This window comes from Piliocolobus tephrosceles, chromosome 1 (assembly GCF_002776525.5).
Source record: "Piliocolobus tephrosceles isolate RC106 chromosome 1, ASM277652v3, whole genome shotgun sequence".
Classification (NCBI taxonomy): domain Eukaryota; kingdom Metazoa; phylum Chordata; class Mammalia; order Primates; family Cercopithecidae; genus Piliocolobus; species Piliocolobus tephrosceles.
Window position 1 is genome coordinate 15,502,902 of NC_045434.1, and position 6,000 is coordinate 15,508,901.

The following is a 6,000-nucleotide window of genomic DNA, read 5'->3' on the forward strand; positions in this document are numbered from 1 at the left end:
TTTTTTTGAGACGGAGCCTCACTCTATTGTCCAGACTGGAGTGCAATGGCGTGATCTCGGCTCACTGCAACCTCCACCTCCTGGGACACAAGGACTTATATTGTTTAATAAGTTTCCTAAGTGATTTGATATACAACGAGGCTTTGGAGCTACTACAGACATCATTGTGCCCCACAGAAACAAGAATTTTCTTAACTCCCAAGTCAGCACTCAGGATGGGGCTGAGATTTTTGGGCAGATGGGGCCTCACGGTACCCTCACGTTTAATTCACTTTGGTACTGCCGGGCCTATCCTGCGAGGTTGCCTCCAAATACAGGACTCAGTGCTTCCCTGCCATGCAGCAAGGGGTGGCTCGGAACCTGCGCTCATTCCCCGCTGCAGCTAGTTAAGGGAAATTTCAGGAGGGCTAACTGCCTATTAGAACAGAAGAAACAGCATTTTGGGGTTAAAAAAATTATTTTCTTCTTTGGTATGGTTGCTAGGTGAACAAAGTTGCCTTTGTAGCTCTGAGTTACTTAAAGTTTCAAGAGTTTGATTTCATTCTCTTTATTATTTTCTTACTGGAAAGGCAAATTAAAAGGAAGAAAAATTTGAAATAATTCCTTTACTACAAAAGGATATTTTAAAAGTATCCTAATAAACTGGGTCAGTTCCCCCACCCTCTATGAATATATTTGAAATCATTTCCTTCCTGGCGACTTGAGGTTTTCCCTCGTGCCTCCTCCATCTCTCTTCAATTTATTAGTGTTTAAAACCCTCTTAGCAGTGAAGGAATCTGCCGCTTTTTGTGTGGGCCTGGCTCTCCTGCTGCCATTGTTTCCAGGCATCTCTTTTAGAAAGGAGACCTGCTTATCACTGGCCTTGCAGAATGAGGCGCGAGTAGCCCGACAGGTTGGTTTGCCTGCCAGGCCCCCCTTCCTGGAATGAGTTGTCTGAAAGAATATACCGATCTACAATTAAAATGAGGAACCAGGAGAATCCCTGCTGGAGGAGCCAGATATCATGAATTTATTCAGGAGGGGTCCTGCTTTCAGCACAGCCTAGGTTTACCCCATCAATTCATTGTCACTGCCCCAACTTATCAGTTTTCCTTAGTGTTGTATCCACTTCATCCTGACAGATTCTGAAAGATTTTACAGTGTTCATTGACTATGTCTCCATGACAGAAGTTCTGCCTAAATTAAATGGAGATAGGGTATGACTTGCAAGCATTTGGGGCGGTTCTGTTTTCTCCCGGTGAGAAGTGTCGGTGCTGTGATTTAGAAAGCTGAGCATCAAGCTGGGTTCTGTTCTGAAGTCAGCACTGCAGGGTTTTGCTGGACAGGAGAGGAGGAAGTGTTAACCTCTGGAATTCAAAGTCCTCATTAACTATTCTGACTTCATCGGTTGTGGGGTTAATTCCTCCCTAGCAATGAATGAAAACATACACTTTTGTCTTTCAGTCTTTGTTTGTTATTCCTATCCGGTATGTGATTAGGCCATATTGGGGAAAAACTAGACCAGATGTTCACTAGAGCTAGATATTTAGAGAAACCAAATTTCTTTCTTCCCTTTGTAACGCTCAGCTGAGAAGCGGTGCTCGTGGACATGGGCATCGTTACTCTCTTTTGCTTGCAACTTTGGGCCGACGACTTAGACTGTCTTTAAATGATCCAGCCAGCAAGGAGACAAGAGAAAACCCTCCAGATTCAAAGTTTCTATTTGCGAATATCAGATGTGCACTCTGGTGACCACCACAGACACAACGGGTCTCCTGTCCCCTAATGCCATCCCCGTTCCCTCGCCCCTCTGCCTCAACCTCTCCTGGGCTGCTGCTACTGCCGCCACTGCCTGCCTCCCCTCTGAGTCCCACGCTCATCCTGCTTGCTGGGTAGGTAAGTCACAGATGTCAAAGACATGACTGTTTTTCCACCTATACACATATCAACGGGCCAGGCCATGTGCTAAGTTCCTCATATACATTGTCTCATTCTAAACCTCAGAACAGCCATGCAACGTGGGCCTCATTAGCATGTCTTTCTTTCCCACCTCTGCCTTCAGCTTCCTTGACCTCTTTCTCCATCACTCCCTCTCTTCCTTCCTCCTCATGTCGAAGGCCTCCCTGAGGCCGGGATGGTTATCACGGGGTGTTACAGACGATGGGAGAACAGGCACGCCACTGAATTCTAGTTATTGTCTGCAGATTTCATTTTTCCACTTCCTCATTTTTGGGACAGGTAGACTGTGGAGTGTAATAGAAGATGTGCCCAAAAGAAGGAAGAGCATAAGCCATGAACCGCAGATGAACCTCCCCGAAGTCCAGGTCCTCACAGCAGACAGCCTAAGTCATGCACTTGCAGTTGTTTAGTGGAAATCAAAGACTGTCTCTTCACCTGCTGAAGTCCTAAAAAAAAAACCTTGAAACCAGATACCCAAGCAACCTGAGGCCTTGAGCTCTGGGTTTTATTTCCCAGCCAGAGGGAGGGAAGAGCCAGAGACGGAGGGTGGGGGCTCCCCTAGAAAAGGGTTTCTCGGCGCACTCCACTTACAGGTGTCAGTCACTGAAGACTTTGTTTCCATCCACCCAGTATTCGTTTTCTGCTTTCTCATTTAAAAAGAATATGTTTTTATAAACAGAGAAGAGCGTCAATTAAGCGTTTCTTTCTAAAAGGAGCACACATCCCTGCCTCCTTGCATCAAACACTGTGAGCCCTCCAGCCCCTCATGATTTCACAATGAGATGTGCAGCCTCATTCCAGGGGTGCCCCTCAGCCTCAATAGCCCCAAGCACCCCCTGCATTTTTCTGTTACAATGGAACGGCGGTGCCTGCTGGCAGGAACTCCGCAGCAGCACACCCTGAGCTTGGATCCGGGTGTGGATTTTCATTTCCTCTGTCCCATTTCTATTTCTTGAGGCCAGGTGCTAGCCTTTTTGATGGAGGAATTTATTCAAAAACTACAAAATGGCTTTCCACAAACCTGTTACTCAGAATAATCAAGCCCAAGGGAAGCATTTTCCCCAAGTGGGACTCGTAAGTACAGTGTCTGATGAAGAAGGAAACATGGGTTACTTGTGAACATGTCACAGATGTCCACTGTCTGGGTGCTCAGGATTAAGTGTGTGAAGGTGACAACAATTTCACATCGTCAATACTTTCCATAAGAACTGTGTTGTTTTGACTGGGCACAGTGGATCACACCTGTAATCCTCGCACTTTGGGAGGCTGAGGCAGGGGTTCAAGACCAGACTGGGCAACAAGACCCTGTCTCTACAAAAATAAAAACTAAAATATTAGCCAGACATGGTGGCTTGCACCTGTAGCCCTAGTTACTCTAGAGGCTGAGGCAGGAGGATCGCTTGAGCCCAGGAGTTCAAGGCTTCAGTGAGCCATGACTGTGCCACTGCACTTCAGCCTGGACATCAGAGAGAGACACTGCTATCTCAAAAAACAAACAAACAAACAGAAAACCCTGTTGTTTTAGTTCATTAAATACTCTTTGGTTAGGGCTCTGGAGGAAGGTCTACTCCGATCTCTTTAAGCTGAATCAGTCTAGTCTAGGACCCACCGAAGCCTACAGCAACCCCAGCAAGTGGTTCTTCTGTGTACTTCTCTCAGAAGGGATGGGGCTGACTGTCATTCTTCCTCATCACAGAAATTCTGTTCCGTTACATTCTGTTAGCATTACGTTCTTCTCACTTTCCTCTTCCCTAAGATAATCCTTAAGAGAGGACATTTTAGAAATGTCTCAAATGAGTTCTGGGCATTACACCCAGCGGAAAATACAAATGATACCACATGTAGGGATTTCATGTCTCTTACTTTTCCTGAGGTTGATTTACTTTCTAAGATTAAATTAACAAATAAAATCTTCCTGGCTTTAGAATAGCTGTAAGGGCTCAAAACCTTGCGTTTTCTCTGCAGAGTATAATATACTATATGGTAACGTCTCCCAAACTCCTCTCCTGGATCAAAAATGAGTCACTTCTGAAGTCCCTGCAACCCTTTGCCAAGTGGCATTACATTGAGCGTGACCTTGCAATGTTCAACATTAACATTGATGACGACTACGTCCCGTGTCTCCAGGGGATCACACGAGCTAGCTTCTGCAACGTTTATCTAGAATGGATTCAACACTGCGCACGGAAAACACAAGAGGTAGGTCAGGGAGGTGGGGACTGAGGCATGGACTGTAAGTTTAATAAATAAGGAACAGTGTAATGTCCATTCTTTCTTATATTCTATGGTACACTTTTAACATAGAGGATAGAAAAAAAGCACTACTTGGATAGATGTTTATTGAAGGTAAGCAAAATTAAATAGGAGAATCAATATACCATGTCTCCAACGAAGAACACTTGAAGCTATAGATCCCTTTATGCAGTGCTCAGGGCCAGCGAAGTTTTAAGCCTCTATTATAACTTTTAAACATTTGAAGCTTCTTTGTTTAAAATTACGTTTTGGGATTTCCCTACCAAGTCTATCTGTGCTGAAATCGGGGGGATTTACTGAACGTATTGAATCATGGACATGAAAATTCTATTTAACAATCAGATGGTCCAGCTTCTGTCATCATTATTTTGTGTGTCTATGCTGTTATTGCTTATGTGCTGTAAACACTTCTGGAAGTGAAGCCTGCCTCTTAGAAATATAATCAAGAATCATGACAGTTTACAAAAAGAGGAGAAGGGGACAGGGGAGGAGGAGAAGAGGGAGGGAGCAAATGCAGGGAGCGGGTTTACTTTGCTTCTTAGGATTTGAAAAGCTGAGTCCACGGGTTGTTGTTGGAAAACGGAGGTACGAGTTAGAAACAACTTCCTCAGCAGCTGATGCAGTATGTGGCATGTGCTAGAGAGAGTAAACCAAACCACGACATTAGCCAAGTTCTGTGAATTTCTTATGGGTGATTAAAAACAGGTGAGAGGCCGGGCGCGGTGGCTCAAGCCTGTAATCCCAGCACTTTGGGAGGCCGAGACGGGTGGATCACGAGGTCAGGAGATCGAGACCATCCTGGCTAACACCGTGAAACCCCGTCTCTACTAAAAAAAATACAAAAAACTAGCCGGGCGAGGTGGCGGGCGCCTGTAGTCCCAGCTACTCAGGAGGCTGAGGCAGGGGAATGGCGTAAACCCGGGGGGCGGAGCTTGCGGGGAGGGGAGACCCGCCCCCCGCCCCCCACCCGGGGGGAAAAAACGAGAACCCCCCAAAAAAAAAAAAAAAAAAAAAAAAAAAAAAACAGGTGAGAGAAGAAGCAGGTGGCAGAACCTGCTTTCTTCAGACCAACCACGAAGAAGGTGTGATAATAATCTTAACTCATGCCAGGCCTCTTTAAGCAGTTGAGATATTCAAAGAATTGATTGATGTTATCGGCTATAGCTCCATGGTGGCTCTGTCCATTCCTCAGATGGTTCATGAAATTATTTTATTTTCCTTGCAAAAGATATTTTGACTTTAAATTTCCCCTGCATCTCCCACTCTCCCCCCCTCCCTTTTTTTTTTAAGCTGACTTTGGACAATTTTTTTTAAAAGACAGTCTCATTGTCCCTAGGCTGGAGTGCAGCAGAACGATCATAGCTTATTGCAGCCTCAGACTCCTGGGATCAAGTGATCCTCTTGTGTTAACCTCCCTAGTAGCTGGGACTAGAAGCACATGCCACCATGCCTGGCTAATTTATTATTTTTATGTATTTATTTTTTGAGATGGAGTCTTGCTCTGTTGCTCAGGCTAGAGTACAGTGGCGCAATCTCGGCTCACTGCAGCCTCTGCCCCACCGTATTCCAGCGACTCTCCTGCCTCAGCCTCCTGGGTAGCTGGGATTACAGGTGCACACCAACATGCCTGGCTAATTTTTGTATTTGTAGTAGAGGCAGGGTTTGGTTATGTTGGCCAGGCTGGTCTCGAACTCCTGACCTCAGGTGATCTGCCCACCTCAGCCTCCCAAAGTGCTGGGATTACAGGCATGAGCCACTGCACCTGGCCACCTGGCTAATGTTTAAAAAATGTTTTATGGAGATGGGGTT

At 45.6% G+C, this 6,000-nt stretch overlaps 1 protein-coding gene across 1 annotated transcript in view; it reads left to right on the forward strand.

Annotated features, from left to right (window-relative positions):
- Positions 1 to 3,925, forward strand: part of PCNX2 (pecanex 2) — a 275,321-nt gene extending 271,396 nt beyond the window's left edge. The window contains exon 25 of the transcript XR_002732387.2: positions 3,904 to 3,925. The gene's annotated coding sequence lies outside the window, so the exon portion shown is untranslated. The remainder of the gene's footprint in view (positions 1 to 3,903) is intronic.
- Positions 3,926 to 6,000: the final 2,075 nt, after the last annotated feature.